The sequence below is a fragment of the Vicia villosa genome, linkage group LG5 (genome assembly GCF_029867415.1).
Source record: "Vicia villosa cultivar HV-30 ecotype Madison, WI linkage group LG5, Vvil1.0, whole genome shotgun sequence".
Lineage (NCBI taxonomy): Eukaryota > Viridiplantae > Streptophyta > Magnoliopsida > Fabales > Fabaceae > Vicia > Vicia villosa.
This window is the reverse complement of record NC_081184.1, coordinates 71,813,240-71,821,912: the sequence shown is the minus strand read 5'-3', so window position 1 is coordinate 71,821,912 and position 8,673 is coordinate 71,813,240.

Sequence of the window (8,673 nt, the reverse complement as noted above, 5' to 3'; positions counted from 1 at the left end):
AATCCAGAAGTATGAAGCCTTCAAGATGGAGGATGATGAAGACATTGAAAAGATGTTTTCAAGATTTCAAACTCTTACTGCTGGATTGAGAGTTCTTGACAAGGGATACACCAAGGCTGATCACGTAAAGAAGATCATCAGAAGCTTACCCAGAAGATGGGGTCCTATGGTGACTGCATTCAAGATTGCAAAGAATCTGAATGAAGTTTCTCTGGAAGAGCTTATCAGTGCCTTGAGGAGTCATGAAATAGAGCTGGACGCAAATGAGCCTCAAAAGAAAGGTAAGTCTATTGCATTAAAATCAAATATCAAGAAATGCACTAACGCTTTTCAGGCTAGAGAAGAAGATCCTGAAGAATCAGAATCTGAAGAAGAAGATGAACTGTCCTTGATCTCCAGAAGACTAAATCAACTCTGGAAGACCAAGCAAAGGAAGTTCAGAGGCTTCAGAAGTTCAAAGAAGTTTGAACGTGGAGAATCTTCTGATGACAGAAGATTTGAAAAGAAGAAGGTCATGTGCTATGAATGCAATGAGCCTGGACACTTCAGGAATGAATGTCCAAAACTTCAGAAGGAGAATCCCAAGAAGAAGTTTCATAAGAAGAAAGGTCTCATGGCAACGTGGGATGAGTCAGAAGATGATTCAGACTCTGAAGATGAGCAAGCTAACTGTGCGCTGATGGCGACAGAAGATGATGAATCAGAATCTACATCAGAATCAGATTCTGAAGAGGTATTTTCTGAACTTACTAGAGATGAGTTAGTTTCCGGTCTAACTGAACTTCTGGAACTCAAGTCTCAGATGAGTCTCAAATTCAAAAAGCTGAAAAAGCTATTTGAATTTGAAACAAAGAAGCTTGAGTTGGAAAATTCTGAATTAAAAGAAAAACTTTTAAAATTATCCAATGATGTTGGATCTCCGTCTGATTCAGAAAAATCCACTCCCAGTCTAAACCATATTCTGAAAGAATATGATTTAAGCTTCAGGAAGTTCCTATCTAGAAGTATTGGCAGAAGTCAGCTAGCTTCTATGATATATGCTGTGTCTGGAAACAAAAGAGTTGGCATTGGTTTTGAGGGTGAAACCCCATACAAACTTGAACCTGTTGATGAAATGAAACTCACATACAAGCCATTGTATGATCAGTTCAAGTATGGCCACTCCCATGATATTAGGCACACTTCACATGCTCAAAGTTTTCACATTACACACACTAAAAAGCATGTGACACAACCTAGGAAATATCATGAAACTCACATTAAGAATTATCATGCTGTTCCTTCTATTGCTTACAATGTTAAACCCAAGTTCAATCAGAACTTGAGAAAATCTAACAAGAAAGGACCCAAGAGAATGTGGGTACCTAAGGATAAGATTATTCCTATTGCAGATATCCTTGACTGCAAAAAGGACAAAGCACAACATGTCATGGTACCTGGACTCTGGATGCTCGCGACACATGACAGGAAGAAGGTCTATGTTCCAAGACCTGGTGCTTAAGTCTGGAGGAGAAGTCAAGTTCGGAGGAGATCAGAAGGGCAAGATAATTGGCTCTGGAACTATAAAGTCTGGTAACTCTCCTTCCATTTCTAATGTACTTCTTGTAGAAGGATTAACACATAACCTCTTATCTATCAGTCAATTGAGTGACAATGGTTATGATATAATCTTTAATCAAAAGTCTTGCAAGGCTGTAAATCAGAAGGATGGCTCAATCCTATTTACAGGCAAGAGGAAGAACAACATTTATAAGACAGATCTGCAAGATCTTATGAGTCAGAAGGTGACTTGTCTTATGTCTGTTTCTGATGAGCAGTGGGTCTGGCACAGAAGATTAGGTCATGCTAGTTTGAGAAAGATTTCTCAGATTAACAAACTGAATCTTGTCAGAGGACTCCCTAATCTGAAATTCAAATCAGATGCTCTCTGTGAAGCATGTCAGAAGGGCAAGTTCTCCAAACCTGCATTCAAGTCCAAGAATGTTATTTCTACCTCAAGGCCATTAGAACTCTTGCATATTGATCTGTTTGGCCCAGTCAAAACAGCATCTGTCAGAGGAAAGAAATATGGATTAGTCATCGTAGATGATTATAGCCGCTGGACATGGGTAAAATTCTTGAAACACAAGGATGAGTCTCATTCAGTGTTCTTTGATTTCTGCATTCAGATTCAATCTGAAAAAGAGTGTAAAATCATAAAGGTCAGAAGTGATCATGGTGGTGAATTTGAGAACAGATTCTTTGAAGAATTCTTCAAAGAAAATGGTATTGCCCATGATTTCTCTTGTCCTAGAACTCCTCAGCAAAATGGAGTTGTAGAACGAAAGAATAGGACTCTGCAAGAAATGGCCAGAACCATGATCAATGAAACCAATATGGCTAAACATTTCTGGGCAGAAGCAATAAACACTGCGTGCTATATTCAGAATAGAATCTCTATCAGACCTATTCTAAATAAGACTCCTTATGAATTGTGGAAGAATAGAAAGCCTAACATTTCATATTTCCATCCTTTTGGATGTGTATGCTTTATTCTGAACACTAAAGATCATCTTGGTAAGTTTGATTCCAAAGCACAAAAATGTTTCCTTCTTGGATATTCTGAACGCTCAAAAGGCTTCAGAGTATACAATACTGAAACATTGGTTGTAGAAGAATCAATCAATATCAGGTTTGATGATAAGCTTGGTTCTGAAAAACCAAAGCAGTTTGATAATTTTGCAGATTATGATATTGACATATCAGAAGTTGTTGAGCCAAGAAGCAACGCATCAGAAGCAGAGCTTCTCAGAAGCAAAGAATCGGAAGAACAAGTATCAGCTTCTCTGGAGAATCTGAACATTTCTGAAGAACCACCTGTCAGAAGATCATCCAGACTCATTTCTGATCATTCAGAAGATGTCATTCTTGGAAAGAAGGATGATCCAATCAGAACAAGAGCATTCCTTAAGAATAATGCAGACTGTCAATTAGGTCTTGTATCTTTGATCGAGCCAACTTCTGTTGATCATGCTCTAGAAGATCCAGACTGGATAATTGCTATGCAAGAAGAACTGAATCAGTTTACAAGGAATGATGTTTGGGATCTTGTTCCTAGACCAGATGGATTCAATATAATCGGTACAAAATGGGTCTTCAGAAACAAGCTCAGAATGAGAAGATGAGAAGTTCTTATGCATGAGTATCTTCTGAAATGAAATTTTTTTTATCAGAAGTTCTGATTGAATTCTCTTAGAAATTATGATTCGGTTATTACTAACGTTTCATTATCTAAGTTGATTCAGAATCTCTGTTAAAGCAAAACAGCTGTAACGTTTTATCTCGGGATGGTAAACCTGTCGTTACTATTCATGGATAAGCGCGCGTGCAGTTGAAGGGACGCCGACCATAGGTAACTGTGCCAATCACGTCGTTTGTCATTATTATCTCTCCTCACGTCACGTAACATTAAATGCTTTTCATCATTTTCTCTCTTTCAGTTTTCTTTTTATACTCTTCAAATGCTTCCCTTTTCTCTCGTATACTTTCTCTATTTCACTCTATCTTTGTTTTCCCTCTCTATTCCTCCTGCATTCATATTAAACCCTAGTTGTTCATTATCTGATAATCCATCATGAACCCTTCATCAAGCCCAGGAAACCATGGAAAAGATCAAAACAACAAAAGAAAAGCCGTTGAAACATCTCCTTCCAAACCCAAAAAGATAAAAATCACCTATGATCCCCTCAAGGTGAATCCATTCGAAGCAATGTTATCTGGAAACTATTCCAGACGTGTGTTTCAACCTCCTGGTGAAAGCCCTCCATCATCTCCATCTTCTTCCTCATCTTGTTTCCTTCTAGACTCCACTTCCTCCTCATCTAACCTTTCCTCTCCCTCAACCCATTCCAAAGAAGTCTCTTCCTCCTCACCTGCTGAGAATGTCGTCTCTGATAAAGATTGTGGAAGATCTGCATCAGAACCAAGTCTCCCTGACCCCTCGCCTGGAAGCCCAAGAAGCAGTCAATGATGCGCTTCACTTCTTCATGGCATGCTGGCACAGATTCTGTCTTAGCTAGGGTCTTAGGTTTTGGTCTTAGGAGTTTTCTTTCCTTGTTGCATCTGCTTGTTAAACATAGGAACCTTTGTAATATCTTTTGATTATCAATGAAAAGTTTATTTGCTTTTTCATTCCAGTGTTTTTATTTGTCGTTCTACATCTGAATCTTTTAAAATATTCTTTTTGATGTTATGACAAAAAAGGGGGAGAAGATAAATGATAAATGATTTGATTAATCTATCAGTTGCTGGGTAAAAGCTCCCACACATTTACTAACAAGAACTTGTTAGTTCTATATAGTTTAAGTGTTTTGCAGGCATAAAGGAGTGAAGAGAATCTTCAAAGCAAACACAAGAAGCAAAACCATAAGAAGTGTTATTCTGTAAAAAGAATAAACTCATGGAAACTGAAGCAAGCTGAATGCTATCAAGCTTCAGGAATCAGAAGCACTGAAAATAGAATTTGATCCATATTTGTTTATTTGATCTAACAAAATTCTATTTGCTCTGATACATTATTTTAGCCTATATGGCTCTGATACATATAATGTGTTCTAATATACATTTTATGTTCTGACTCGTTCATGCTGACTTTTGTCGTTTAGTTTTTTGTTCTGTAACATTTCAGGATGTAGAGATGCTCAGATGATGCTCTGGTACATTCAACAATGTTCTGATACAAACCTAGCATGAAGTGATGTTGGTAGAAATTCAAAGCTCTGAAGCTATCCGAGGGAAGCAGAAATCAGAAGCTGCGAATGTTCCAAAGATCCAGAAAACTCAAGTTCTGAAGCTATCCGAGGGAAGCAGAAATCAGAAGCTGTGAATGTTCAGAAGATCAAAGAAATTCAAGTTCTGAAGCTGTCCTAGATGGAAGCAGAAGTCAGAAGCTGTGAATGTTCAGAAGATCAAAGAAATTCAAGTTCTGAAGCTGTCCTAGATGGAAGCAGGAATCAGAAGCTGTGAGTGTTCTAGGAATCCAAAAAAATTCTAGTTCTGAAGCTGTCCAATGGAAGCAGAAGTCAGAAGCTATGAATTCTCTGAAGACAAAAGCTTATATGATCGTCTCTACCGAAATAATCAGGGAAGTCTTTTATTAAAGTTCTTCGAGTATTTATTTCAGGGGGAGATTATTTATCTCAGGGGGAGATTGTTAATCTCAGGGGGAGACATATTCATATGCTTATGCTATAGCTGTGTAATTTGTCTTTTGCCATCCGTTCTTTCTAATTGCAAATTCATATCATTTATATATGTTTTTGTCATCATCAAAAAGGGGGAGATTGTTAGAACAAGATTTGTTCTGATCAATTATCTTAGTTTTGATGATAACAATAATATGAATTTTGCTTAAGATAATATGGTACTCTAATCCAATGCAATTTCCTTTTCAGGAAATATATAAAGAGTACGCATAATTCAGCGCTCAGAAGCTTTGTCTCAAGGGTTCAGCATGCAACATCAGAACATGGTCTGGCAAGACATCAGAAGATGGTCGAAGCAGAATCAGAACATGGGTCTATGGAAGCATCAGAAGAACAAGAGATCAGAAGCACTGAAGTTCTGATGGTATCACGCTCAGAAGCACTTCAAGGTCAGAAGATCAGAAGATGCTTTGCACCAAGCTGTTTGACTCTGATGATATTCAAACGTTGTATTCACAAACATCAGAATCAGAAGGAAGTACAAGTGGCAAGCTACGCTGACTGACAAAAGGAACGTTAAAAGCTATTAAAGGCTACGTCAGTAGACACAGCGTGAACAAGGCTCGAGGTAGTTGACAAAAGCGTATAAACATTAAATGCGATGCTGTACGGAACACGCAAAGCATTAAATGCGTTCAACGGTCATCTTCTCCAACGCCTATAAATATGAAGTTCTGATGAGAAGCAAGGTTAACGACTCTGAATGAAAACAACCTCAAATTAACTTGCTGAAACGCTGTTCAAATCAAAACTCAGAATCTTCATCTTCATCAAAGCTCACTACATTGCTGCTGTAATATTTTAGTGAGATTAAGCTTAAACGATTAAGAGAAATATCACAGTTTGTGATTATCGCTTTTAAGAAGCAATTGTAATACTCTTAGAATTGATTACATTAAGTTGTAAGGAACTAGAGTGATCGTGTGGATCAGAATACTCTAGGAAAGTCTTAGGAGTGAACTAAGCAGTTGTAACTAGAGTGATCGTGTGGATCAGTAGACTCTAGAAAAGTCTTAGAGGGTATCTAAGCAGTTGTTCCTGGAGTGATCAGTGTGTGATCAGAAGACTCTAGAAGACTTAGTTGCTGACTAAGTGGAAAACCATTGTAATCCGTGCGATTAGTGGATTAAATCCTCAGTTGAGGTAAATCATCTCTGCGGGGGTGGACTGGAGTAGTTTAGTTAACAACGAACCAGGATAAAAATAACTGTGCAATTTATTGTTACCGTTCAAGTTTTTAAAGTCACACTTATTCAAACCCCCCCTTTCTAAGTGTTTTTCTATCCTTCAGGTCTCAACCTCCGGAGGTGAGGAATAATTTTGATGTCTCAACCTCCTGAGGTGAGGGATAACCGTTGTGGTTTTGACATTTCGTCCTCCTGATGCGAGGGATAACCATTGTTGTATCCTTAAGTGCACACTCCTGATGAATTTTGAATGCTCAACCAGGTTAACTGAACACTACCCGGCCCCTGGGTTAAAAATAAGGGTTTTTTTAATAGAAAAGAAACTCCTACTTCGAAGGCTCAGAGGGGTTAACGAAGGTTTCACTCCCTTATATCTCCAGTGTTCGGGAATTTGAAACAATGCCTGTACATCATCAACAGGGTTCTACTCAAAAGCATACCATTTGAGGTTATTGGTATTATGCTCATCATTCCCCCTTCGGAGTTATCATGCTTTATGTAGCAAGAGTTAAGTATCACAAAAAAGCATAAAAAAACATATAAGAGCAAAAGCGAATGGATTTTTTTCAAGACAAACATATCCAATGCATTATGATTATAGTTCAAAAATAAACAAGTTTTGCATCCAACAATATTGAACAAATCAAGAAAGCTTAAACATGAACATGCATGATGAATTAAGAATTGCCAATGTTGAGGAGATCCTCTCCGTATGGACTTATTGCTTCAGAAGATCCGTTAAGTCAAAGGAGAACTTCAATTCTAGCCTTTAGGAGTGCATGTGATAGCCTCAGTGTCAATCAGGTCTTGAACCTTGTCTTTGAATGACTGATAGCCTTCAATCAGATAACCAAGTGCCCCATAGTGGAAAACACACCAAACGTCAACATACGTTCCTGTAGAACACCTTAGATTACTTCCCAAGAGAAGGTTCCGACAAAGTCATACAACAATTGTAAGTGTCCAACTTTTAGGGATTTGAGTCATGCCAGTGGTGCACAAACTCAAGATACAAGGCGTCTTGATTATCCCTCGGTCGGGAGCCCCAAACACAGCGACTGGAGTTTATGAATGCTTTAGGGATTTGAGCTGCCAATGATGCGAACTCAAGAACACGGAGTCTTGCTTATCCCTCGGTCGGGAGCCCTAAACATAGCTGCTGAAACAGAAATCACCATCATGAATGGAGGAAACTTGTATTGCTATCGGCGAACAACAATAGCCTCTGACGCTTGGCTTTCAAAGTCATTACTTGGAACACACAACAGTTGTTGGGAAGGAAGCCTCTTGAAGTGCAAGTTGCAAGTGATTCTCATGAGTTACTCCTCGAGGAAGAACAAACATTCTACTTGCAGCAGATGAAATGGGATTGACCAGTACAAACCATTATGAATAAACTCAAACATCTCTGTATCGAGCAAGTCTTGGACTCTTTGTACCTCAACACCTTGTAAGGCTTGACATTATGATCAGGTGCCCCAGCATGGAACACACCGAGTATTGTCATTGAAGTTAAGAGAGCTATCTGTGGTGAGAAAGATCCAAAGCAACCAACTTAAATTCCAACAAGCAAGGAAGTAACTTGGATACAAGGCACTGGGAGTACGTCCACTTGTTTCTCTTTCGTCTCTGTTGACAAGAAAATGCTAGCGACAAGGAAACTCCAGGAGGAGGAGGTGACTCGGAATATGAAGCTGAACCTTGAGAATGAGAGGTGTCTCTGCATATCACTCTCGATTACTGCTTAGCAGAAAATTATGGCGAAGTCACACGGAATTTGTAAGTGCTTTAGGGATTCGAGCAATGCAAATGGTGCAATGCTCAAGATAGACAATGTCTTGCTTATCCCTCGTGCGGGAGCCCCAAGCAACTTCAAAGACTTGTAGATCTAAACATCATAACCAGGTGCCTTAAGATAGAACTCACACCCAGTGTCATCATCATTAAGCAGAGAACTTGCAAACATCAATACAGGGAACTTAACCAGTTGAAAATAAAGCAACCATGGAAGCAAATGAGCATAAGATAAGTCTTCGAAAAGAACCACAACTGAACTTTCCTCTTGATCGTCCCACAAAGTTCCATGACCGATCTTTGAACATACAATAAGAACCAATCAAGTCTCTGAGTCTAGTGAGAGTACCAAGTCTGAATAGGAGACCCTTGATCTTGAACACCTGTTATGAATGAGATGTATGAGATGCATGATATAAATGCAATGCCATGTTCATTCAATTTCCAAG